This window comes from Catharus ustulatus, chromosome 6, assembly GCF_009819885.2.
Source record: "Catharus ustulatus isolate bCatUst1 chromosome 6, bCatUst1.pri.v2, whole genome shotgun sequence".
NCBI lineage: Eukaryota > Metazoa > Chordata > Aves > Passeriformes > Turdidae > Catharus > Catharus ustulatus.
In genome coordinates, this window is record NC_046226.1 from 32475253 (window position 1) to 32502211 (window position 26959).

Sequence of the window (26959 nt, forward strand, 5' to 3'; positions counted from 1 at the left end):
ATCTTTGAATGTCATGAAATGAAAAGAAGCTATCAAAATTCCTGGGTTTTTTATCTGATTTGCCAAAAAGCATTCATCAAACACGCATTTGTAGAAAACATTGTGTCTTTCTCAGTAATGTATTTTCTTCTAGAATGTAACATAATAAAACATATGCCAATAGATTATTAAGAACAATGGCAACTCAATGTGATTTAGTGACTGAGGTGGTAACACTTCATGTTCATAACAAACAGCTGAGGAAGTACCACAGGAACCATAAACTCATGTTTAAAAACTAATGTGAAGGGGGTTTATACTTTAAGTCTGCATCAGTCACAATAAAATATATAATGTATCTTTAGAAGGATGGTAATTTCACTTTATTAAGATCCATTATTTTACAAGACAGTAGCTCAAAACTTTAGTAAAATTTCCAGTCCATTTAATAGACATGAAGGTAGTACATTCTTCAGAATACATCAAAGCTTTGAAGGGTTATGCCAACACTTTCTACAAAGAGTAGATGGGAAGGAATAAGGATATATAACTTTTCTCCTCATCCTTGTATTTTTGACATTGAAAATTATACTTTTAAAGTAGCTGCATATGAAGCCTGCATATGAAGACTTGTGATTTTTTAAAAGCTGCATTCCATTTATATTAGGTACTCTGTTTGTAGATTTCTGATATATCTAATTTTAAAAGTACTTTACTAATACTATATTTAAAATCAAAACCAAAAACAGGAGCCTTTTAAGGATTCTTTTACTTTGTGCTCCTTGTTGGATTTTTGTGGTTAGAGAATCACATTTTTGTTTCAAATCCAACAGCTCTGTTATGAGAACAAAGCCTAATGACTGGGGAGAATCTTGCCGAGGGATGATTCCTAGTGTATATCAAATGGAAGAACCACTGCTTATAGTGAAAAATGTCTTGAATGATTCCAGGCTTTAGCTTTATATGCTAAATAAAATAGAGAATTTGCAATCCAGAAGAAGCTGAACTGTATTAACAGTAAGGATTTTAACATTGCATAATCAGAAAAGTACCTAATTTTAAATGGTTTATCTCTGTGTAGGTGGTCCATGCTCAGAAATTTTTTTGTTTAACTTTGACACAGATCTCAAAGATGTGTTAGAGGTCCCTGAAGAGCAGTAAAGCTGGGAGTCTAAGATTTCAACCATAGTGAAAGGTGGAAGCAGTGAATCAGCTTATTAGCTAGCAAGCCTTGGCATCTTGTGGTTTTGCTTACATTGGTGCCTTTAGGATTAAAAATATATGCCCTTTGTAATAGTAATGATTTTAAAAGTAACCACTTACTGCTCGGTAAAAATTGTGATTCCTAAGCAGAACTGGCCCAGTGCTTCTCAGCAACAAATTTTGCTGTCTCAGGGAAGGGTCCTGCCACAGGAAGCATGGGGACAGATATCCAGGAAGTCTGTTATAGGGAAAGACCTTGGAGAGTAGGGATTGCTGCTCCCACTGCCAAGGGAAGGATGGTCAGACAACTGCTGTTTGTAAGGACCACTCAACACCACAGAACGAACTTTTGCCAAACCAACACTGGTTTGGAAGCTGCCAGATTGATTTTCCACATCTCAGGTGTGGGTAAAAGAAGCAACTAGGCCAAGGTTTCTGATAACAACTCAGAGTTCGCGGTCTTAGAAAACCTTCTGCTATTCCTGAGCCTGCAGTTAAGTCTCTATTGATCTTTCGCCTTTGGATTCTGTATGTATTATTTGAAGAGAATCTGTAGTTAATTATGCAGTTGACATCCAGGAATTCCTGCTTCTTACTTCAAGTCTGAAATGCTGTCTGTCTCAGTGGTCTGGATTAAAAAAAAAAAAAAAATTCTGCACCTTTTTCTGATTTTATAATATGTCAATCACTCATAGGACTGTGGCTAGGATTTGCCAATGTCAGTAAAGGGTTTTAAAAATAGAGTAAAATATAATGTCACAGAGTGTACCTGCTAGGAATTGGTTTTGTATTCAGCAAACAGCAACTCTTCAGAGACAGAAAGACCCTACCAGCTGAAATGGTAGCATTGCATCATTGCAGATAATCTCAGGCAATGAAAAATTCTTGAAGAAGGGTTTCTCCTCATCTTGTGTAAGATTTACATTGAACACTTGGACCTCCAGGCCAGAGGATGCATGTTGCACAGGGAGAGGGCAGTTCTGAGAAGGGTTATAAGAAGTCCTCCTAATGCCAGATGGCCTGGAAGACCACCTTTATGTAAGAGAATGGAGTATTACATTTGAACAGCCATAACTCTCAGTGCTGGAAAACTAGGACAGTAAGATGTAAGATATACAGAATCCTTTCTTCACTAATTCCTTCCTCCTGTGTACTCATTTTGCAGACCACATTTCCAGAACTGCAAACTGCTTGGAGACACAGAAGTCACAGAAATCACAGAATATCCTGAGTTGGAAAGGCCCCAGTGGAATCATTAAATCCAACTGTTAAGTGAATGGCCCATACAGGGATCAAACCCATGACCCTGGCATTATTAGCACCATGCCCTACCCAACCGAGAAGTTTATTGCTCAAATGTACATTGAAATATATGCTTTTCAAATGCTAGTAATTATGTCCTTTCCTGAAAGTGTATCTTCTATGTACTTCACCAAACACATATTTCAAATACAGAGATTGCAAAATTCTACTTTTAACTGAGATTTCCAGGTGAATAAAGGGAGCTCAGTTGAATCTTAAAAGATGTCCAGAATTCTTAACTGTGATATTTCAATTAAGCCCAAGCTTGAAAATTCTTAATTTTCTTTCCATATCATATGTTACCTCCACTAAAGAAATTACAAAAGGAAGTAGCATCAGATGATCTATGCATATTCTTTGAATCTTAGCGGTTCTTACTGGCAATTGTAAGACAGCGTATGGAAAGCACCAAATTGCTTATCAAATAAAGCTTTCCAGCAGGTAAATGGAATCTATTTTATTGGGCAGAGAAGCATGCCGTACAAACCAATTATGAATTGCAGATTTTCATAACTAATACACTTGTCTTCCAACACTTTAGAGGTAAGCCTGGTTGGCTATACTGTCTGTTTGTGTTGGTGGTCCATAGTATAATTTTGTAGACACAAGGCTTGCACTGTCTCAGAAAAGGGGTCCTTTTTGTTTACCAAGTTTCTAAACACCAGGGCTCAGAAGAGAACCCCTGGGACAAAAGGAGTCACCCTATGCTCAAGGAGAGATGATATCATTTGGAAGTCATCTGCTCAGGGAAGAAACAGGAGGGAGAAAACATCTGTTGACTGTTGGGAGGCTTGCCAAGCAAAACAGGAGTTGCGGTTGATAGTTAGGACATGCTAACAAAACCAAGGAAAGTAATAATTGTGTATAGAAGCATACAAGATACATACTACACATAGTTTTCAAAAGATGACCTTCAAACTAACACAGCTGAAATTTTGCTGAAGGGTGGTTATCTATCTTTGTTTTGCATGAAGAAAATAAATGGAAACTAAACCATTTTTTCTTAAATATTTTATGCAGAAAAGAAAACTCACTTTTGTCAGCTGTTTCTCAGCCTTCCAGATGGTTTGGAAGACATACCGGCACTGGAACTAAGGGAGAAAAAACCTGTGAGACAGAAAAAATGGTAAACTTGTATTTCTGATACAACATTATCACAGAGTAGTCAGGTTTGGAAAGGACCTCTGAAGATCAAGTCCAATCCCCCTGCCAAGGTAGGGTCAGCTAGGGCAGGTGACACAGGAATGTGCCTAGGTGGGCTTAGTATATCTCCAGACAGGGAGACTCCATGGCCTCCCTGGGCAGCCTGTTCCAGTGTTCTGCCACCCTCCATATAAAGAAGGACTAGTTTTAATATTTTGGTCAAAAAAGGCTGGGCGATCCATTCCTTCACCCTGCTGTTCCATGCCCTTATGGACACTTGCTTCTCAAATTTATTTTTTCCTTTTTTTCCCTAGAATATTACTGAGAGTATTCTAATGTTCTTTTCTCTTAAAAAAATGCTCAGGTCATATATATTGAGGTGGGGAAGATAATTAGCATGAAATGTAAGTACTAAAATGAATGAAACAGATTGGATGAACTTCCCCTGTGTTGGGTAATGCAACAATGGAAACTCATACCTAGGATATGGGTAGCTGCTCATCTCTTTAGTTATGTCTGTCTGGACATCTCATCAGGAGAAAACTCTTTCTTGCTTTATTTCAACACTCCACCTGTGGTTTCTGATGGTATCAGGAAATGCTGAAGCACAAGAAAAATAAGTAACAGTCTGTTAAAAAGACTAACATGTAAGTTTAAGGATTTATGATAGACTGTGTCTCCAAAGGTTGAGACGAGTCTCCCATAACTCTCCATGGTATCTTAAAGAAAAGACAGTGAACAAAAGGAAATTCTATAGCATTTCCCCGGAGCTTTAATATTAAGTTAAATTAAATGTTAAGATTTACAACAAATCATTAAGAGCTGAGAAGTATGGCTTTAGTTCCTTGATGGTATTCCTTACTCCTGTATCTTCTAGAGCTCTCTAGTATTGAAGTCTGTGTAAGAATAAAACTTCCTAACTAACTGGAAAGAATTTTGATGAGTTAAGTTTTCCTACTTTCACTTTAGTGGTCTCCTGAATGTCTTCACTTCTTTATAGAGAAGACATAAACATGCTTTTAATGGAACCACTGCTAGCCAATGTATTGTGAAAGCTGTGGCCAAGTAGAAAATTTAGGCAAAGTTCACACTTTCTAAAACCCCAGAGACTGTGACTATTTTAATTTCAGAATTACTCTTCCATCCTAGTGAGGGGGTATGTAGATCTTCTACATATCAGGGTCCATGGAGTACCTAATTATGTCCTCAGCTTTACTCAAGGTGATTGTCAAAAACAGGTGTTATGAAAGAATACTGCCCTCAGAAATACATGGATAGGCTGGGAACTGCCTCAAAGAGGCTTTAAGTGTGAGATCAAAGGGACAATGTAGGGATTCAGGCCAGTAAGCATTACAGAGATGAAGGTAGATCTAATTTTCTCTCTTGCAGGAGAGAAGTGAGTGTCCTGAAAACAAGGAGCCAAGAAAAAATGAATCCCAGGTTGGACAGAGACCTGAGACTGATAATAAGATTCTCTGGATTTTGAGGAATGACTGTGAACTTTTTTTTACCCCTGAGAAAGGTGGGAACTTGAATCAGCCCAAGTACTTCGAGCAGCCTCTCTTTTTTACATTCAGTAGCAATTTGAAGGGTTTTTTCTTTGAGGAAAAGCTTCATCACTTAAATTGTTTATATCTTTAAACATATATGATTTTGTATTTTTTTTACTATTGTCATTTTCACTTCTTCAGGATGAAACTCTTACCAAATACTTTGCTTGCAAAACTTGTCGTTAAGCCTAGCAGAATAAATAGCTATGGATAAGCGACCTTTGTGGTGTTTTGGGTTTGCAGATCCTCTAGAACTTTATTTCATAATTCTTTGAACTGATGTAATATGCCAAGTCTCCCCCCCAATTTAATTTTCTTGCTCTGCCAGTGTATTTGTAACTGGGTGGAATCATGTGTTTTTTAAATAATGATTCCTGTCTGAAAGTAATTTCTTCCCTGTTTGTGGAAGAACTGTTCATGCAAAAACAAAACCTGTGGCAGCTTAGGATTTCTATTTGAAATCCTGAATGGAATAAAATGACCTGAAATAAAGCCTCAAAATATTGTGTGTTGTAATTCCTTGTTCTGTTCTAAACATAGAACTCTGAGTTATTAAAGGGTCCAAGTTCTGGCACAAATAGTTTTCTCCTTCCTTTTAATAATTGCCTGTGTTAACCAGACATGGTGACAACAAACTTTGATCCTTACAGTGGTATTCATAACTCTCCATGCTGCATCCAGTCTAACAGTTTCAGGACTGGTGGAAGTGAGTTGGTGCTTGCTAGATATCGATCTATTATAAGAATACAAAAATAGGAATGCATTTTGTATTGTCTCTTGTGAAAGAGATTTGGGGTGCTAAACCTTGGAAAATTAATATTGTGGTTGCCTTCTTATCAACAGTACATTAGAAAGCACCAATACCTTTTCAATAATGAGAACAGAATATGTCAAATAATATGCAAACCCTGGTGCCAACATGCTCTATATAAATATTTGCAGTAAACTATTTCTTCATAATAGATTATATATTATATACATGTAGAAATATAAACATGCATATATGAGAATGTTGGAAAAGGTCATGCTTATATAGACTTCTTTAGTTTTCCCTGGGATTTTTTTTTTCTTCCTTCCCATCTGAGTTTAGAACTATCTCTAAAGTATTATCAAAGTAATAAAGGAAATGGCTAAAATTCCACTAAAGTAAGGTAAATATTGTTTTTAAACATTGGATTAGAGTAAATCTAATGCGGCCTGCACAGTTAGGGCTTCAGTGCTCTCCACAGAACTACCTCAATTCCCAGAAAGAATGATTGCAAGCTGAAATATAATATTCTGCCAGGAAATCACTAGTTCCGAGTTATTAGATTCCAGCCCTGGTTGAGACTGAGGCAAGGAGACAGCACAGGAAGCACTCAGAGTTCTTTGTAAGTGTGGCTCAACATTATTTAAATAGTGTAATTTCAAAGGTATTGGAGATGAAGGACTGCAGCAACTGAACTGCAGGTGCAAAGAGACCCTCCTGTAAACAGTGATTATTTCTTCTTTTCCTGTTGAAAGTGTGAGCACAAGTACTCAATTTTGTTCTCTAATGTTTAGAAGTATTTAGTCTGAAGTAACCATATCTATTTTTGCATGAATCCCTGTGTGTGGGATGCATAATGTTATGTTCTCTTTGAGCAGAGCCCACAAAATTTCAATCTTCACTAAATAAATTCATCCTAAATCAGAGCATGGACCAAAAAGCCTCTAAGGTTACTGAAGTTGCTCTTTGATGCCATATTCTCGATGCTAAAGAGCTTTACAATACTGGTTAAGAGGATCATATTGTCTACATGCATGAAGTAGATGATTCAAACCTGAAAACAAGTAGTCTATAGCATATCAGTTATGATTTATTTCCTTTTAAATCAAGGGCATACCGGTATTTTTCTTTTAATTGAGGAATATCTTATGGAAAAAGCATCTGTTTAATGAAGGCCAAGAAAAACATTCTTTAATGTTGCTCTTTTGTCACGTGGGACCTGCAGCTCAGATATTTCCTGTTCTTACTTTTTCTCAGTTGTGTTTCCCAGCAGATGACATCTAGCCCATTTATTTTTCAACATAAATCCTTATTGATTCCTTATTGGGAAAATTCTGCCAGTTACATTGGATTCCTCTCACAGATCAAATTCTATACTGGTCAGCCTTAATGAGAATATGACATATTACTGAAAAGCTGCTTATATGGAATTATAATAATTTTATTTCTGTCAAGTGAGAAGTGGGCAGCTATTATAAAACCCCGTAACACATTTTCTGTTGTAGCAAACATTTGCATTGCTGGTTTTAGTAGGGATAAAGGACTGCATCCACTATGAAGAAATAATCAGATTCCTTTCTATGCTTTGACTAAAACAATTCTTTTTTCTCTCTGTCTGTAACAATGAAGTTATTGATGAAACCATGCTCTGGTGTTAAGATAACTCCAAGTAATGCTGTCAGGGAACAAGTAGGGTGCTCACTCCTTCTGAGTGCTCACTCCTTCTTTTTTAATAACTATCCTGAAACTGCTCTAATGATCATTACATGTACACAAATCAGAAGAATCTTAATAGTCTTTACTGTGCCAAGTGTCCTGCATTTCAGGCTTCCCAAGAGATTTGCTACCCTTGATGGCAACCTCCAGGCAAGTCTGTGACACTGTTCAACAGACTGGTATTTTTAAAAGGGTCATTCAGAGGTTTGGACTAAATTTGCATTTCAGTCCTTGTGGTAGACTGAAATGTAAGTAAAGCTACTTGGAATGTAAAGAATAAATGTGTGAATTCACATAGTAAATTCAGAAGGAAAATATTTTCAATATTTAAAAATATTTTCAAATTAATTAGAATTAATTACATATTTCTGTAATTTCCTTTCCTTTTTGTCATCAGTATTCTGTTCATGGGGTCCAATAACATTTCACATCACAATAACCATTAATAGGAAAATAGTAAAAAAGTGTCACAGATATAGTCTACTTCTATAGAAGTAGAATATATTTCTGAGTATTGTCTACATTCTTTCACTGGAATCTTCATCAGAAATTTTACATTGAGTAAAGGAAAAATACTTTGCAGAAATTCTAATTTCTGTGAATACTAATTTCAGAAAAACACTGGGAAAAAACAACACAGCTACAATTTTGTTGTTGATCTACTGAGTTTTTAATAAGAACAGCTGGATAAACTTTTTTCTTAAGTTAATATTATGCTATTAGAGGTATGAGATGCATCTCTGATGTAATCTTCATTAAATAATAATGTTGTTTTTCTCAGTAATAAAATTCATGCTAAAATATTTGGGCTTGCCAGTCAAAGCAACAGAAAATAAAATAAGGAGCCTACAGAAAAACACAGGACTGCTTCATTTTTCTTGGATCTTGTGGAAGGATATTACTTTTAAAATTGCAGCTCTGCTACCTCATCTGTCAGGTTAATTTCACCAATGTTTTCCATTTCCTTCTGTTGAAAACCATTAAAATGATGGTGTTTAATTTGAAGCCTCATTTTAGTGAACTGTTTATTTAAGACAATGGATGCAATGAAAGAATTTGGTTCTCTTTTTCAAAAGTTCCAGGTTTTTCACTACCCAGATACAACCTTCTTAAAGTGACCTGTTAGTTGATTTTGGTTAATGTCATAAATATTCTTTAGGTTCATAAATGTCACAGTCTCATTAATATTCTTGTTCTTAAAACTGGGTTGAAGGTTGTAGGCAGTTTATTTTCATTCTATACTCATTTAACACAGGATACTGTCCACCTACTATCTCCACCTCACTGAAGTGGACAGAGTTATAAACAAAAATATATTTACCATAAGCATTCTGCTTGTCTGGTCCCTTTATCAAGAAAACATCTAAACAGGGGGACTGCCCGAGCTCGAGTGCTGGCATTTCGCGGGCTGACTTGCCGGACCGAGGGCAGGGAGAAAGCCAGCGTCTCTCTGGCAGCCAGGGACGAGCAGGAGCTGCACGGCCAGCCCGCGTTTGGTTTGGCCCGGGTACGGCCAAATGTGGTAATCTCGTATTCCCTAAGGCTCCTTTCTGCTACGGAAGAAGCAGGAGACCTAGAAGACCTGATTGCTTGAATATTTTTAGTGCTTGGATGTCATGTTTTGAGGCCGATGCACTCACCTGCGAGGTAAGAGAGCAGAGAGAGCCGAGCCGCTGCGGGGCTGAGGGGCCGCCCTGGCGGTGCCGAAGGGTGTCCGTGCGCATAGGCGCGCCCATACATTTGTAACACTGCAGTGGCATTCCCGCCTCTTATTTATAACAGCTGTACCCTTTAATCTGAAGAGAAAAATATGTATAGGTATTGGCAGCTTTTGTTTGCCAACTCCCGGCTGCCCCGACGGTCCCGTTGTGCCGGGCCTTCAGCAGCGGGACAGCAGAGGGCGCGCGCGTCCCGCCCGCAATGCGCCTGAGGGGCCGCGCTGCGCACCCGCGGGATTCCCGCAGCGCATCCAGCCCCTGGAATCCCGCAGCCCATGCAGCCCCTGGAATCCCCGCTGCCCCGCAGGAATCCCGCAGCGCATCCAATCCTTGGAATCTCGCAGCCCATGCAGCCCCTGGAATCCCCGCTGCCCCGCAGGATTCCCGCAGTCCCCGCATCCCTGGAATCCCCCCAGGCCATGCAGCCCCTGGAATCCCCCGCCGCCCCGGGTGCGGAGCCGCGCCGGCCGAGGGCCCGTTCGCCCGGCAGGCTCCGCTCTCACGGCCGGCTCAGCCCGCGTTCGGACCCCCCGCCTCTGGAACACCCCAGGGGTGCCTCCCGGCGCAGGTAACTCGGAGGTGGTTCTGCAAGACAGCTCCGAGCACCTTTCCTCTGTCTGCCCAAGGATCAAGTGGGAAACACCTTTTCCAGACTTCATTCCTGACATAGTAATTTTAAAATATTTCAAGTGTTAATTTCAAAAGGTAGGAGGGGAAAAAATGTTCTGTCTATGCACAGGAGGATCCAGGCAGAGATATGGTTCTGCATTGAAGCATTTATTTAAGAGCATACCTAGACTTAAATATGGTACCCATGTCAGCCTTTATATGAACAATATACATATTGGTGTTGAGAGGTTTTCCTGTGTATTTATTAGTGGTAAAATATTACTTTATTTAGGGGTTGCTAGTTTATAGTGTAGAGCAAGTCACAATATAACACCTTCAAGATCTTGGATCTGAAGTGAAAGAATCTCGAGGGGAGTCGCAAATATTCTGTCAAATGCAAGAACTTGACTTTCCAGCACCATACTTTTTAAAAATAACATTTTCTGTAGTAATGGGCTAGACAACACAGTCATGGGAGACTTTGAAGAAAAAAGCCATGGTTTTTAAGCTTTAAAAACATTTGTTTGCTTCTGGGCAGGGTTAGGTCTGACTGGGAATAATGTCTTCCGTTTTGGAAATAGAGATATGAGAGGTTTGTTATTGAGACATTAGAGAGTGAGAGGGAGATCTTGTGGTCTGAAACAACTTCCAGAGCTCTAATTCCACATCCTCTGCAATATTTACATGGCAAATAATTTATATGTAATCTGGCTTTGCTCAGTGGAGCTCCTCCTGGTCTATACACTGCAGTACAAATCATAAACAGATATTCCACATCTGTTTCTGATTTTGCACATGGGAAAAAAAGGAACTAAAACCTAACATCTAAGCCTCAGTCCATACATTTTAATATTCTAAATTAGACATATCTCCAGTAGGATGACTTGCCTGCTGTGGAGTGGATATGAGCTAGTTAATTAGCTAGCATCCTTTGCAGACACATTTTCAAGTGCACAGCACAAGAGGTACAGAACTATCAGTTACTTCAAAGCACCTCTAGTTAGCAGTGCTTTTCTGACTTTCCTCAGTTTTAAAACCCATGTGTTTTTTGTGGTTCTGTCTCAGATGCAGTAAAGCTGCAGCACTGGCATTGAGACACACCATAGCAGGGTTTGTGGCCTTTTCCAATGACTAGGTTATAACATGGTTATAGTTCTAGATGTTAATATATAGAATAAATGACAGGCCCCGAAGTAAAGCCCTATAAACACTGAGCATTGAGCGGATGATGACATCGTAATTAACCAGAAGGGCAAGGTTCCAGAGCTTGCTGTTGTCACCAGGACCTTCTGTAATTATAGCTTTGTCCATGGTATCTTCCTGTTTCACTTTTTTCTCTTTATAGTTCAGAGAACCAGTTAACATTTTTAGTGGAAAACAGATTGCTAGTAAAGGAATATAATCTGACAGCTAAAAATTGTAACTATCAACATTGGTATTTTAGAGAACCTAAATGGTTATCTGCATCAAATATACTTGACTGAGTATGACAGTTCTGTCAACAGGGGATTAATGCGTAGTGGAGGTTTTTTGTGTCAATCCTTCTTTACTCTTACACAGAAGCCGAGGGTGGCAGAGAAGATAATTCAGGGTATTTTAGTTGTCTCAGAAGCTGAACAATTCTCTTTGCAAAGAGGTGATGACTGCATTTGGAAAGTATTTAAAATGTAGAATACTCTCTGCCTCAAGCAAAGTAAGAATCGGGTTCATGTACTGCATAAAATCGAAAACAGAGATGGGGCATATCTAGATTGGTGCATTTGCTGAGTTGAAAGAGTAATTTGGGACTTTAGGCCTCTCAGAGCAGTTCTGTTGCTGGATGTTGGCTCTCTGCATCTGGCCTTTAAGAAGCCTGTCTGAACAACTGCGCTTGTGATGAAGACACTGTCAGAGGTAATAAATAATTACCTCTGATATAAGAGATAAGTGATGAGGTCAGATCATGACATATCCATATCACGCATTATACATAGATATGTACAGTAATTTCACGATTATATGCCACACCATTTTGACTAAAATTTTGGTCCGAACCTGGAAGTGCGGCTTATAATCCAGTGCGGCTTATACACGGACAAAGAACAAAAAGTTGCTGTTTTAGTTTGGAGGACAGGTGTCTGCTGAGAAAGGCAGGAACTTCTCTTTGAAATGGAGAATGTAAACCCCCTCCGTCCCAATTCTTATAATTTTGAAATCAAGGGGCTTTCAGGCAAAAATATGGGAATTAGGAATAACAGTTCTTTTCTAGGGAAATTAAAATAGAAATACAGTACTACAAAGAAACAAACTCCAAACCCTGACAAAGTCAGAGTACAACCTGACACCCCATCAGGCAGGGTGTTGGTAGCGGTCCCATTAAATGGTGGCTGCATCCTCCTGCAGTGACAGATGTGACTTGGTTGGAGCAGTGCTCCTGTGGAAGGTGCAGTTTCCCTCCGGAGGTCCAGTGGTGATGTGGAGAAATCCAGTTTTCCTCTGGAGTCCAGTAGAGAAAGGGGCTCCCTCAGTGTCCCAAAACCTCTGTTTTTATCGTGGTAAGAAATATTGGGTTCATCCCCCTGGCTGCAGCAACTTCCAATGGGATGCAGTAATTGTATCAGTCCCACAGTGGGACTCAATGGGCCATTAGCAGAAAATGACTCGCTGGAGGAAGGATGGGTTGTGAAAAGATAAAGAACAATGCTCTGCCTGGTTTCAATGGATGGCCCTTTAGCAGAATATCTGCCATTGAGATAAGGATCACTGCCCCCACCCTCAACAGATGGTGATAGAATAGATACCTTTTATCACACTCTGTATTGTAATGTGCGGCTTATAATCTGGTGCGGCTTATGTATGGACAAAGAATGAAAAGTTGCTGGCACCCAGAGATGCAGCTTGTACTCAGTGCGGCTTATAATCGCAGAACACAATCACAGAGTGTCCTGATTTGAAAGGGATCCACAATGTTCACTGAATTCCACCTCCTGGTCCTGCACAGGCCAACCCCAACAATTACACCATATGCCTGGCAGCCCAAATGTTTCTTGAACTCTGTCAGGCAGGTGCTGTGACCACTTCCCTGGGGAACCTATTCCATTGCCCAGCCATCCTCTGAGTGAAGAACTTTTGCCTAATATCCAATCTAAATATTCCCTGACACAGCTTCATGACATTCCCTAGAATCCTATGTATTTTATGACTTTTATGACTTTGTATTTTATTTTTATTCTTTATGACTTCTAGCTGTTGTGTGTCTTTCTGTAATTCAGTTATTTGTTCTGTGCTTCTAAATTAAGTTGCTAATTTTGGAAAATTAGCTTTGTAGAAAATTTATGATTTTTTGAAAACTTTTGACTTTTTTCTATCCTTTCAAACTACAAGAAAGACACTGAATGCTCTGTAGTGGTACTTTCAATTCATTACTTGTTTTTAAAAACTATTAGCAACAAAATCTGTGAGCAAGTGTGATGCTGGATATTCTCAGGAGACTTGCGCTTAGTACCTTTGAATGTCAAAGTATAGTGAAGACTCAGGTTTTGTAATCCAGTAGATCTTGAACTGGAGTTGTGTGAAGCATCTCTAAAAAAATGGCTGATTCCAGTGCTGTATTCCTCATATAAAGGCACCTTACCATAGTTAATAATTTTAGCAATAGTGACAATAGCTTTTGAAGCACACATACTCTTAGAGTTGTTTTACCACTGCAAATTAAGATTGCTCACTTTTCTCCTCCTTCTACATCCACATTACATGGCATGAAGGAACCTTTTAAATTATAAAAACATATAAAAGGAAGAACAAAATATCCAGATTTAGCAATAAGATTTTTAAAATTTACTCTGCTTTATTTGTTAATGTGTAGGCAGAGTTTGGCATGTCATGTAAAGATTGATTCAAACTATGATCCCTTGTCTGACTCCATTATACCAGCCATTGAGATATAAAGCCTGAATGTGGTGTCTGTTTTTCTTCTGTCTTCAAAGTTTATGCCAATTTAGTTTTTGTTACAGGAAAACACATATTCCAACTGTCTTGTTCAAATACCAAGCACCATGCCAAAAACAGGGCAATCCTAAAGAACTCCCTTTCTCCTCAGGCTTTAGTGGTTTGTATTAAATGAAACCTGGATTTACAGCTATTCCACTGAGGTTTTTCAAAACCTTTCCTGAAATAGTCTTTTGCCATTTTTGCTTTTGTTGACCTGATGCTCTAAAATTACAGAGTTTGCCAGGGCTCTTGAAACTTAAATTAGTGCCTAAATTATCACAGCATCATGTCTTTCTGAAGTATGGTACTGTAATTATGGTGCAAAATTACATTAATTCATGATTTATGATGAACAAATAGTAAATACTGTATCACTTTGTGTAGCTGCATTTCTCTGTTCTGCAAAATACCATTCCATTGTTACTGGTATTTTCTGTGGTGCACAGAAAATGTCCTTCATTCACCATTTAATCCATTCACTGTAATTCGAGGCAGCAGTCCCAACATAAAAAAACACCCTTGATGTTGCAAAAAGTTATTTTAATGTTAAGTTTCATTCCCATGTAGTTGATTGCATGTGAAAAAAAAGTAGTAGTATAAATGTGCAACACATGATATTTCCTTTTTTTCCAACACACCTACTGCTGATTTATCCCATCCTAGTTTTGTGGGTTTGGCATGAAAAAGTCAGTATTGAATTTGTGCAAACTGCTTTGAGAAGTAAGCCATAAGCGCTTGTGGCAATAGCCTTATTTCTTTCTGTAGACATTGAAGCAGAGTGCTGGATGTGACCAGAAGAGACAAGGATTTCAAGGAAATCTTCAACATGCGAATGAATCACTGATATAAACTCCTGTTTTGTTTAATCCTACTGTGTAAATAAATATAAAGATCTGAGTTGCTACTGTATGGAACTCTCAGAACACTGAATCACCCACCAGAAAGCTCCCTTCTCTGTCTGATATTTTGCAGTATCTCATTATCAGGCTGCAGATTTGGTGAAATGTGATTTCTTTGCTTATTGGCAGTGACAGCTGGAGTGGAAGTGTTCCTACAAGTCCTATTGGATGGCAGCATGATCCTCCTAATACAAGGAGGGTTGTGTCTCCCCTGTGTTACCTCTACTTATTTTTACAGGATCCAGCCTTACAATTGTTGTTGGTTTTTTTTAAAAAAAGGACTTAATTTTAGAAACAAAAGTACAGTAATTTCACAATTATAAGCCGCACTGAGTGTAAGCCGCATCTCTGGGTGCCAGCAAATTTTTGTTCTTTGTCCACACATAAGCTGCACCTGATTATAAGCCCCATGTTACAATACAGAGTGTGATAAAAGGTATCTATTCTATCACCATCTGTTGAGGGTGGGGGCAGTGATCCTTATCTCAATGGCAGATATTCTGCTAATGGGCCATCCATTGAAACCAGGCAGGGCATCGTTCTTTGTCTTTTCACAACCCCTCCTTCCTCCAGGGAGTCATTTTCTGCTAATGGCCATTGAGTCCCACTGTGGGACTGATACAATTACTGCATCCCATTGGAAGTTGCTCCAGCCAGGGGGGAAGAGCCCAACATTTCTTACCAAAATAAAAACAGAGGTTTTGGGACACTGAGGGAGCCCCTTTCTCTACTGGACTCCAGAGGAAAACCGGATTTCTCCACATCACCACTGGACTTCCGGAGGGAAACTGCACCTTCCACAGGAGCACTGCTCCAACTGAATCACATCTGTCACTGCAGGAGGATGCAGCCACCATTTAATGGGACTGCTGCCAACACCCTGCCTGACGGGGTGTCAGGTTGTGCTCTGACTTTGTCAGGGTTTGGAGTTTGTTTCTTTGTAGTACTGTATTTCTATTTTAATTTCCCTAGAAAAGAACTGTTATTCCTAATTCCCATATTTTTGCCTGAAAGCCCCTTGATTTCAAAATTATAAGAATTGGGACGGAGGGGGTTTACATTCTCCATTTCAAAGAGAAGTTCCTGCCTTTCTCAGCAGACACCTGTCCTCCAAACTAAAACAGCACCTTTTCGTTCTTTGTCCATATATAAGCCGCACCTGATTATAAGCCGCACTTCCGGGTTCGGACCAAAATTTTAGTCAAAATGGTGCGGCTTATAATCGTGAAATTACTGTATTTTGTTTCTTTGATGAATCAAAGAGATATTTTTACCTGCAAAAATGAGTACAGGACAATCCAATTAATCATTTCCAAAAGTATTACAGAATAAAAGTTATTTCATTTATTATACAATTATCTCTGGCTATCACCATGATGCCATGACTAGTCTTTTTTCTTCATTTTACACATTGATAAAGCAAAAATTTCATGTTATTTTGCAAAAATCAAGAAATGACTTCCACGATTCATCTTTAAAATCCATACCTCTAGACCAGTTTGTTATAATACTAATACGTTACCCTTTGAGTTTCATATTCTCTGGGAAAATGAGAGTAGATCTTTATTATAATCAGACAGATGAAGTGGTTCACCGTGAAGTGATTCCCCAATTTTTCCTGGAGTTTAATTGGACAGCAGTCTTTCTCCAGTAGGAGTTACACTTAAATATAAGTTATACTTAGGAGTGCTCCAAGGCTGCCATTCACTAGACCACCGAATATCCTCTCTGTTGAAGAGATTTGCACAGGATGGATCCTTACATTTTTCTGATTGAAAGAAAGACTTTCAACCAATCTAAAGGTGTCAGTGTTAAATTAACTAAATTTGCTTGGTGTAGAATAATGATTAAATCAGGGACTGGAATCTTTCTCTGCAGATTAGGAAACACTTTTTTAATGCCCCCTCCCTCACCCCCCCAATAAAGAAATTTGTAAATGCATTTTTTCAGGGAGAATAATTTCAATGGAAGAAAAAATATGTTCACTGGTATAGAAAAAAAACCCTTCTAGTGCATTTGTTCAAGTCAGACTTCTGGGGAGTAGGAAAATGGCAGGGGATATGTGTTTTCTTTATTTCTGAGTTCTTTCAATTGCACAGTAAGTAAAAGAGATTTTTTCAGAATTTCTAATTTCATAACTTTGTGCCTTCACTTTTTTTTACTACTATTTGGAAATGCAACATTTAGGAAGAATTGAGCCAGTTTGTTTGTCTAGTCCTCATTTTTTTTTCACCTTAAATTTATTTTTGCATTTTCTTTTCAGATCAACCCAAATCTGGATTTTTCTGTTCAATTCTGCAGCTAAATTGACAATTTAATTGTTTACAGCTTCACAGTTACTCATAAAATTTCTTTTCCAGAGGCTCTCGGGCTTAAAACTATGTTGCTGTGTTCACATCTATATTTCTAGCAAGTTTTGTAGTGTCTTTGTGTGTGATATTACAGCTGTGCCCCTTGAGGCGAAAGTCTTTTAATGCTGAAATTTAATTTTTGCTTTTATAAAATTAGCAAAATGGCAATTTTATTATTAATAAGCCTTCGTATTAAATAACATGATGTTCTGTTTGTGCTTCAAGATGCATCATGACTCTTTCTTTCCAACAGTAGATACATATTCATTTCATCCCACAGAGCATTTGTAAGCTTATTGATAAAGCCAAGTCTTAACATCAGAAACCTCCCTGCAATTTAGAGGGGCTTGTCATATTTCCTGCTTAAGGGGCAGCCTTTTACTTCTGTGAGGGCACCTTTGCCCTTTTAAAATTAGCCTATGGCTTTGCACATTAGACAGTGATCTCAGTTAGGAATTCTGGCAAGTGTTTTCTGAAAATCCAGGTGCACAGTATCCCCAGCATTCCCCATGTTTGTATTGGCAGGCACAGGCTCAAACAATTCCAGCAACTAAGTGAGGCATGCATGCCCTTCCCTTCCTGAGACCCTGTTGGCTATCCTTAATTCAAGATGTGGTTTACTGACTGTCCTTCCATTTGCTCTTTTCCAAGGCTTTTCTCCTAACTGGTGCAAAGCTGCAGGAATAAGCCTATAGTTTCCTGATCAACAGGTCCTAAAAATGGCCTTATTTTGGCCACTTGACACACTTTTAGTTCTTTTCAGCCTGTGTTCCTTTAGTTTCTTTCCTTTGAGTTGCAAAAGCCAGAATTTCATATCAAACTTTCTTTAGGGTTAACATTTGTCAGGATTTGCTACCTGTAGCTGATAAATCTTGAGAGATTCAATACAATCATCTGGTCCAAAGGAATGGTGAAGGGAACACAGATTAAACAAGAGATTTTGTCATTGGGTGATGAAGCAATTAAACCTAGTAGAACAACACAAATTCCTAGATCTTACAATGAAAATTGATGCTTCTTCAGAAGCCTGCATGTCTCAGATCATAAAATCTGCTGATTTCTTGCTCTGTCAAAATTTGTGGGCTTTCACTTTCTTAATTGAATAATACTTGTAGCTGAAAAGAAGATTTTTATATAAAACACCATTCAGAACAAAAGCAGGAATGGCATCCCTCTTTCATATTTGTTCATCATAAGCACCTTTGTAAAGCTCCTTTGACTAAACTAAAAATGGAAATGAATATTTTATAGAAATAAATGTAGTGAAAAAGAAGATTGAGGTATGCTAAGCAATTAATGTAGAAGGCTGTTCAACATGTCATTTTCTTCTCCAGTAATTTCTCAAATAATTGTTGTTTTTAATCTTTTACAAACTTCTCTTTTACCAAGTAAAGCCCAAACAAAGAAGAGAAGATTGCCTGTTATAAATTTTGAGTTGTTCTTTGGTGGAAACCAGGATATTTTCTTAAAAATGGGCTTTTAATTCTCTATATCAAACCTTAATAGTAATCTTTATCCTTAATTGTTGTTTCCTGAAGTGCATTTAGTGCATGATGAACTTCAAGGAAAAGAATAGAATTATACACTGTTTCTGCAAAATTGCTAAAAGACTTTTGGGAACATTCTGAGTTGCTTGAATGATATTTTTAAATAGAAAAATAATTGTTGGTGTTTGATATGTAATATTCACTAAAATTAAAAAAAAATAAAATTGACAACAATAACAAAACCCCCAAGAAAAATAGATGGAAAATACAGTTTAAAATTTTGCAGAGTAGAAGATCTTTCTTTTCATAATTTTTGTGATTAATTGAATTAAAACTCACGTTTGCTTTGCATATTATTCACACAAGGCCTTTTTTGGCCATCTGATGTTGCCAAGTGCCAGAGATCCACATTTCATTTTTTAGCACTGGCCTGCCAAGTTATATAAAGGAAATGTTTGCCCTCAGTGTTGTTTTTTTTCTAAATTATTTGGACTGCTGTGTTTTAGTCTCCTTTGGGTCGATTCATTTTACAGAAGTTCTATATTCTTTCCCTTCATCTTCCAATAACAGCAAATGTCTTACATCCAGAAATCTTTTCTTCAGCTGAAGCAGATGGATCTCTCAATTCCTTGATTCCCGCTATCCTTCACACAATCTATGCCTGGATTTTCCTGCCAGGAAAAAACCTTTTAGGAATCTGTTTTTCTCAGACTGTTTACCTTCATCCTTGATTGGATTTCCTTCCCTGACTCACTTTTTCTCTGTCCCCACTCTGTTAAAGTGATACAATACTTACGTGCACAACAAAAATGGGTATCTGAACTTACAGTGAACCAAATGACTGTTAAGTAAAGATTTTAAAATGGAAGATTCAAAAAGATTTAAAAATGCCCTTTGTCAAGATAAAGCTGATAACTTTCTATGGAGCCTTTTAGAAGTGAGTAAAATGTTCTGATATGTTGCAGTTAGTGAAGTGGGGTTGTGAAATGCTGTCTGTCTGTAAATGAAGAAGCGGAGATTAACTGGCCTGACATGTCCTCGTTTTCAGAAGTGAAATGCTATGTAAATCAGTTATGGAAATGTGATGTTTAATATACCTTGTTCAAATTAGATCTTTCCTGCACACACTTAACTAAATATTTTGCTGTGTCTAAATGGCTGCAAGTATATACTGAATGGGAGAGATCACAATATTAAGTTACACAGAGCCATCACACATAGTGACATGAGGGATGGTATTAATTTCTATTTTCTGAGATGGAGGAATGATGCCAGAGTAAAGATTCCTGAGCTACAGTTAGTGACTGAGAAAATAATTTGGCTGTGGTGTTTAAAGGGCTTATTTCACAGCATTTTTCGCTTAATCATGCCAGTTCACAGGAGAAACCCGTGCAGCTCTGGGACATCAGGACATATGGGATCTGCATCTTTGTTGCTGACTGTCACTTCTGTTTTAAAAGGCAGCAAGATAAACAGGTATGTGACAGGGGGTTGACATATGGCATGCCACAAATGTCCCAGGCTTAAGGTACAGTTATATCTGTGTTAATCTAAGTATCACAACAATGTAAACAATGGTATGTGTGAATAACAGTGGAGCTTTGTTGAGAATATTTGTACCAATTATATTATGAATGATGGAATTTCAGGCACGTGTTTGGATTACCTATCCATTTCAGTAGTTTCCTGTTGTTGATTCTTTCTAGCAGTAATTTTTTCCAATTACAGGAATCGTTGGGTTGGTTTTTTTTCCTGGAGACACTAGGCCTTTAGTATAGGTAGCAAAAAACATGGAATGCTTTACATAGCCATATCCTCAAAGGGACTGCTGCATAGGTTATCTTTCAAAGCTTAGCAGAGTGCATACCACAGCTAGAGGATGTAGAACATCTCAAGGGTCCCTGTGGCTGTTTAACTCTTTGAAATAAATGGTTCCCTCTAGCATGAGAAGAAAAAGACCCACATTGGTTTGCCAAAGCTGTGCAAACACGTTCATCCAAATAACGCTGATCAATTATGTAAAAACTGGAACATTTTAGGAGCAACATGAAGATGAAGGGGAAGAGGCACAATTTATTTACGTAGTGAACATTTTTGCTTAGATGAACACTGTACTAGGAACAATCAGCTGCTAAAAGAGATACTCTGCTTATGCAAATGGAGGAAATTGGTTTTTTATTTATTGTTTAGAGAACCAGAAGGTACAAAAAACAGGCCTATTTCCACTTTCCTATTTCCACTTTTTCCTTCAGTGGGGAAAAGATAGATAAATAATGTTTTCTTAGAAATGTTGATCACTCTTTGCAAAGCAAGATACCCTTTTGCTAACACTGCCAAAGATGTGATATTTACCCTAAACATGAATGAAATTTCAGGTATCAGTGGAAATTCTCAGCAATAACATTAGTTGGTAGAAACTGGATAAACTCATCATGTGATGGATGAGTAACTGGTTCATTGGTTGGATGCAGAATGAGGTGATGTGAGACTGGCAACCTGTCAGTAGTTCCCTATGGGGTTCTGGAGGGTTCCATTTTGGGAAAATGACTTGAACACAGACCTGGAATGTGTACTAGGTATGTTTAATGATGATACTAAATTGGGAGAAGATGTTGACTCCCTCAAAGGAAAGGAGGCCCTCCAGAAAAGCCTTGACAAGTCAGAAGGCCGTGTAATCACCAGCCACATGAAATTTAACTAGGGAAAGTGCCACATTCTGCCCCTGGGATGGGCAGCTCTGGATGTACAGACAGACTGGGGAATGAGAGGCTGGGAAGCCGTGCCACAGAAAGGGACCTGGGGCTCCTGGTCTGTGGCAAGTGAACATGAGTCAGCAGTGCCCTGGCAGCCAGAAGGGCCAGCCCTGTCCTGGGGTTCATCAGGCACAGCATCACAGCAGAGCAGGGGAGGGGATTGTCCTGCTCTGCTCTGAGCTGGGGCAGCCTCACCTCCAGTGCTGGGGGCAGTTTGGGGTGCAAGTATGGGAAGAACACTGACCTTTTAGAAAGAGTCCAGAAGATGGCATGAAGCATGGATGAAGATGGTGAAGGGTCTTGAGGGGAGGCTGTATGGGGAGTGGCTGAGGTCACTTGGTCTGTTCATCCAGGAAGAGACTGAGGGAAGACATCATGGCTGTCTCTATCTTCCTTCTGAGGGGAAGCAGAGGAGCAGGCACTGATATCTTCTCTCTTGTGACCAGTGACAGAACCCAAGGGAATGGCCTCAAGTTGTGTCAGAGGATGTTTAGGTTGGATATTAAGAAAAAGTTCCTCACTCAAAGGGTATTTGGGCACTGGAATAGGCTCCCCAGGGAAGTGGTCACAGCACTTGCCTGACAGAGTTCAAGAAACATTTGGGCTGCCAGGCACATGGTGTAATTGTTGGGGTTGGCCTGTGCAGGACCAGGAGGTGGAATTCAGTGATCCTTGTAGGTCCCTTAGGATAGCTTAGGATATTCTATAATTCCTTAAGTAATTAAGGTTTTGGGGTCAGGGCAAGGCACTCCAGTGCTCTTTCTGTCTGCTTTTTCATTTTCCAGATATCCTTTAATGAAAAGTATTATAGAATTGACCTGTAGAAGGCGGTAAATGAATTAGAATAATGTAACACAGGGCATTGTCTAAGTGGGATGGAGGAATTTGAACTCTAAGACTGTCTTGTCAACTTGATAGTTAGCTTAGAATTGCAGTGTGGAATTTAGTTAGCTTAGAATTGCAGTGTGGAATTCTATCGCTTAGAAAAGATGCAATTTCCATTTGCTCCACCCTGTTTTCAGTTACAAGAGACAGTATGATTTAAGAACAATTTAAATTTCTGAAGATCTGCATGGGTACCAAAAATTATTTAGTATCTCTATTTGACCAATTAATGGTCAAGTACTGAGCAAAAGCAGCCCTAAGAAAAGGATTTTGTGGTTGCCTGATGAGCAAAAAATTTTTAGTTGACTAGTTGTTATGTAAATTATTAGTCTGTGCTCTCACCTAAACTCTTAAAAATGATAGGTACTTGCTTGCTTAGCATTTATGGCAGCAGCAGCTACCCACCTTTCCTAGACTTAAAATTGTATCTCTAGTAGTGTTTTAATTTTTATTATCTGAAATTTTCCGCTAAAAAGAAACATTAGCATTTTTGAACTTATGAACTAACACTGCTCACCCCCATGTTTTATAGATTGAAACAAAAGCAGAAAATGGAGTTTTCAGAGAACAAGGATTATATGAAACAGAAAAAGAGTGCAAAGGTTTGCACTATTAATTAATTTAAGTATTTTTAATCAAAACTCCTCATTGTACATGAAAATAATCTGTCCATCGCTCCTTACTGAACTCTGTGACTAAGTCATGATACTGTCACTCAAATCCTAAGGAAATAAATTTTTTCAGATGATAAAATTCATTTGCAGTTTTTGGACTATGGACGTCTTTCCCTACTTGGAAAAAATCTGATTTTTCTGACCTGAATTTTCTCCTAGAAAGCTTTTCTTTAATTTTCTACTGTGTGAATCTCCTCTTCAAGTATGTGTCTGTGCAGTTTTTGCAGAAGTGGCTCTTTGGTCTGTTAAGTGAGTACCATGGCACGTGATACAATTGTTCCTTAGATGACTGAAAATACAAATATCGTGCTATGCATGTGGGAAGCACAATGTGAGAAATTATTTGCTACATAAATTTTAAGAGAGTCAGGATTACCAAGTCTTTGTAGCAAGTTTTTGAAGGGTTCTTAGCCACTCAATGACTTAGAGTAAGATTTCATCTGAAAGGTTATTTTTCCTTTTAAAAATTGACAAAAAAATCTGCATGAGGCATGCTATTTAGAAGAAAACTGTTGTCTGAACCAATTAAAGCCGCATGGTGACCTGTCATGTGGATGCTGCTTCTATAACTGCATGGAACACGTCATTGTGTAGGACTTTGTCTGGACAGGAGACAAATAATTTGAAATGTGGGATGGATATAATCTCCTACATGAACACTTCTATTAGAGAAGAACCATTTGCTTACTTTAACTTAGAGTTCTTCCCATGTGATGTAAACAAACTTCAAAAAGTTTTGTGGTATTGAAAGCAAAACATCTGCATTTAATGTCATAACTGCATTATTTCAAGTTTACAATAAAACTGTACCAAAACAAATCTCTTGTGATGACAAGGCTGAGTTCCGCAGCCTCATGTGCATGGTCAGCAAAAAGGAGTGATTGAAAAAGCTCTCTGTGCTCCACCAAATGAGTAGTTGGGAATGATGGATTTGAAAGAGAATAATCCATGGGTAGGAGAGAAAATCACTACCTAGTGGGCATGAGTGAAAAAGGTGTAAAATGTGACTGTTTTCAACAGAAGAAATCCTATAATTATATCTTATATTTACATCTCCATGGAAAAAGGAAGATCCATTTATATGGTACATAGACATTGCTTTCATAGAACATGGTTAGATGATGAAAAATAAAGCAAAATAAATAGCAAACTGGAATTCCAATTGTACAACGTGAAAGAAAAATACAAAAAATATTTTTAACCTTTCTTCTGTCTCAGAATCCAGCCCTTTTCTTTTTAACAGTGTACATTTTGCCCATATGCATGTTATTGTGCATATTTAATGTAGATTGTAATTGCTTGTATAGGTTTATAAACAAGCTAAAATAGAAAACTCCAGAAATATTGCCATAAGGAATACTTTTCACCACTCTGATACCTGATATTTTTCTAAAATTGTGGGTGGGATGCCTTCTAGCAAAGAGCCAGGAAAAGCTGTATGCTGTCTTGGTGCCAGTGTCAGCTTGGAGCCATGACTGATGCTTTTCTGAGCCCCTGTCAGCTATGGTCACAAAGGCAGCTCCTTTGGAACCTCACCAACTGGTATAAATTAAAGCAGCCTTCAGGATGTTAAAATTTGTACAGGAAAGTTGGCTAGGCACAGGTGTAGCCTCAGGCAATGAGGCAGAGAGGTGGCTTGATGCCTCCTTCTGGGTCCCTTTGTTTAGGCTGGTATAAGAGGACTGATCTTCAGACTTGCACATGGCAAATATGTGAGCAAAATTATTTGTGTTTATGGATAAAATAATCAAGTAGGTTTACATTTTTTGTCACAAAGTTCAGGAGGTTTTGTGGATATTTCTTTTACAGTGGGTTTGTTTCCATGACAATTTCTAAATATGTGTTTCTTATTTTCCCCAAAGATGTATAAGGAGTGATCCTATATAGGAGTGGTCTTTGATAGCAATAGGTTTTACATGGCTCCATTCTTGTTATTTATCAATTAAAGGAGAGAATCTATATATTTTTTTCCTCATACCTTGGTTATTTTACTTCTGGCAAGCATTATATAAAATCACTAAATATGCCTGTCTGACACAAAATTGAAGTGATTATTGGAGCCCTAAAGGAGAGATGTAGTGATAATGCACATCCTGAAGTTTCAATCTGATCTGCAGACAAAAGAGAGTTACTTCATGTCCCTAAGGTGAAGAGTTTTTTATTCTTAGGATATTATCTAGCTATTTCATGGGATTTTTTGACTTTGTTGTTAAATCTAAATATCAGGTTTTTGGAAAAAATGCTTAAGAAAACCGATAGATAATTTTTAGTGTGGAGTAGCAACATCCATAATATACTTTAGAGAGTCCTAGAATATGAAGCCATATCATGCAATATCTCAATTTCACATTAAATGTTATGTTTTTGTTTTAACTGAGCAGCTAAGTCAGCTTGCTCCTGCATTTCTTATGGTATGAACCAGAATGTGACTATTCACTCCTGAGCAGCCATATATAGTTTATAGGGTTTACAAATTAGCCATTTTCTTCTGCAGACATATCCCTTTTTACATGGAAGATGAAGCTGAAATTTATGTCTTCATTTAACATTTGGTCTTTAGAGGTGGTGCCTTCTTACAGTGCTTCCCCTCTCAGAGGTTCCCTTAGCCCAGTGTAGGGTGCCAGCCACACACCACTGACCAGCAGCACCACAGGACACTATTTAAGCATTTAAATAACAGTGACTCTCTCACACCATAGCTAACTGCTGGTTTGTTTTCTCCTCAGATTTCAGCATTTTTAGTCATACAAAGGAATTGTTTAAAAATAGAGCTGTGTGATGTTTTCGTGTTAAGATGGACTTAAGACCCAGAGGACTGCTTGCATGCAAATGGCCTCTCAGGCTAAAACAAATACACCTGGAGATTTGCAAAATCTAGTGTCCCTCTGTATTGTCCAGTTACCCAGAATGAGTATCAGGTGTTGTGAGATTATTTCAAGTCAATTATGCATGACAATTGGTTTATACACTTACTCAGAAATGTGTTACAAGGAGTTTTTCTGTATTTCTTGTCTGGTTTTCTGTATCAAAACTGTGAGTTCTGAAGTGTTTTTTCAGTAGCCAAGCTTTTGATTTTGCCTTGTATACTCAAGCAACTAACTACAAAGTTTCCCTTTTGGTGTCTGGTGTAACATTTACAAGACATAAGAGAAAAGAAAATTTTACAAGAAAACACAAATATCTTTGAGACCCAAATTTAAAGAAGCATAGAGATTCATCACTGCTGAATGCCAACCTTTATTTATTCTCCAGGAAGAGTGTGCAAATATTTATACTGAACTTGGAGTTATGTAGACTAGGACTTTATTTAGTGTGCATGTTTGTTTAGATGTTAACTTGAGCCCTCATATCTCTATATTTTGCTAATACAGTTTTTCTAGTTTTACTTCTCAGCTTTCTTAAATCAGGGTGGACAGCAGCAATGTATTCTGAAGAAGAAATTCTACAAGGATTAACCCTTCAGAAATAATCTGTTTATTAAATTTTTAAATTTTTAGATTATGCATAGTATTTTTTAATGGAAGAAAAAAGGGCATAGCATGGAAGAAAGTGAAAAAATGAAAATGAGAAGTAGATGATAAAAGGAAAGTTGAAAAGAAAGGAAGAGGGAGGAAAGGGGAAAAAAGGATGAAAAGGTGGGAAAGGAAAGGGAAAGTGAAAAAAGAAAAGAAAGGGGAAGCAAGGAGTTTACATCTCTTGAAATAGGAGATTTATTAAACATAAGAAGAGAGAACATTTTATTTGGAAACACATGGAAGTAATTCCTGCTTTGTATTAGTAGCTCTGGTTTTAGTGCATGAAAATAACATTAGAAAGCCAGGTAGTAAAAGGTAGGTCTTCCAAACAGGCCTCTACCAAATATCACATATTTGAACTTTACTTATTTAGATGTTTTTGTTTTGTTCTATATAGACATGGTTTTTTTAAAAAAATTATGGCAAAAGCATTCCCTAAAATTAATAGAAGGGGTTAT

At 38.1% G+C, this 26959-nt stretch overlaps 1 long non-coding RNA gene across 1 annotated transcript in view; it reads left to right on the plus strand.

The window, feature by feature from the left end:
• Positions 1-9087: 9087 nt before the first annotated feature.
• Positions 9088-26959, plus strand: part of LOC116998173 — a 76231-nt gene continuing 58359 nt past the window's right edge. Inside the window, exon 1 of the long non-coding RNA XR_004418333.1 lies at positions 9088-9288. This is a non-coding gene — a long non-coding RNA (uncharacterized LOC116998173). The remainder of the gene's footprint in view (positions 9289-26959) is intronic.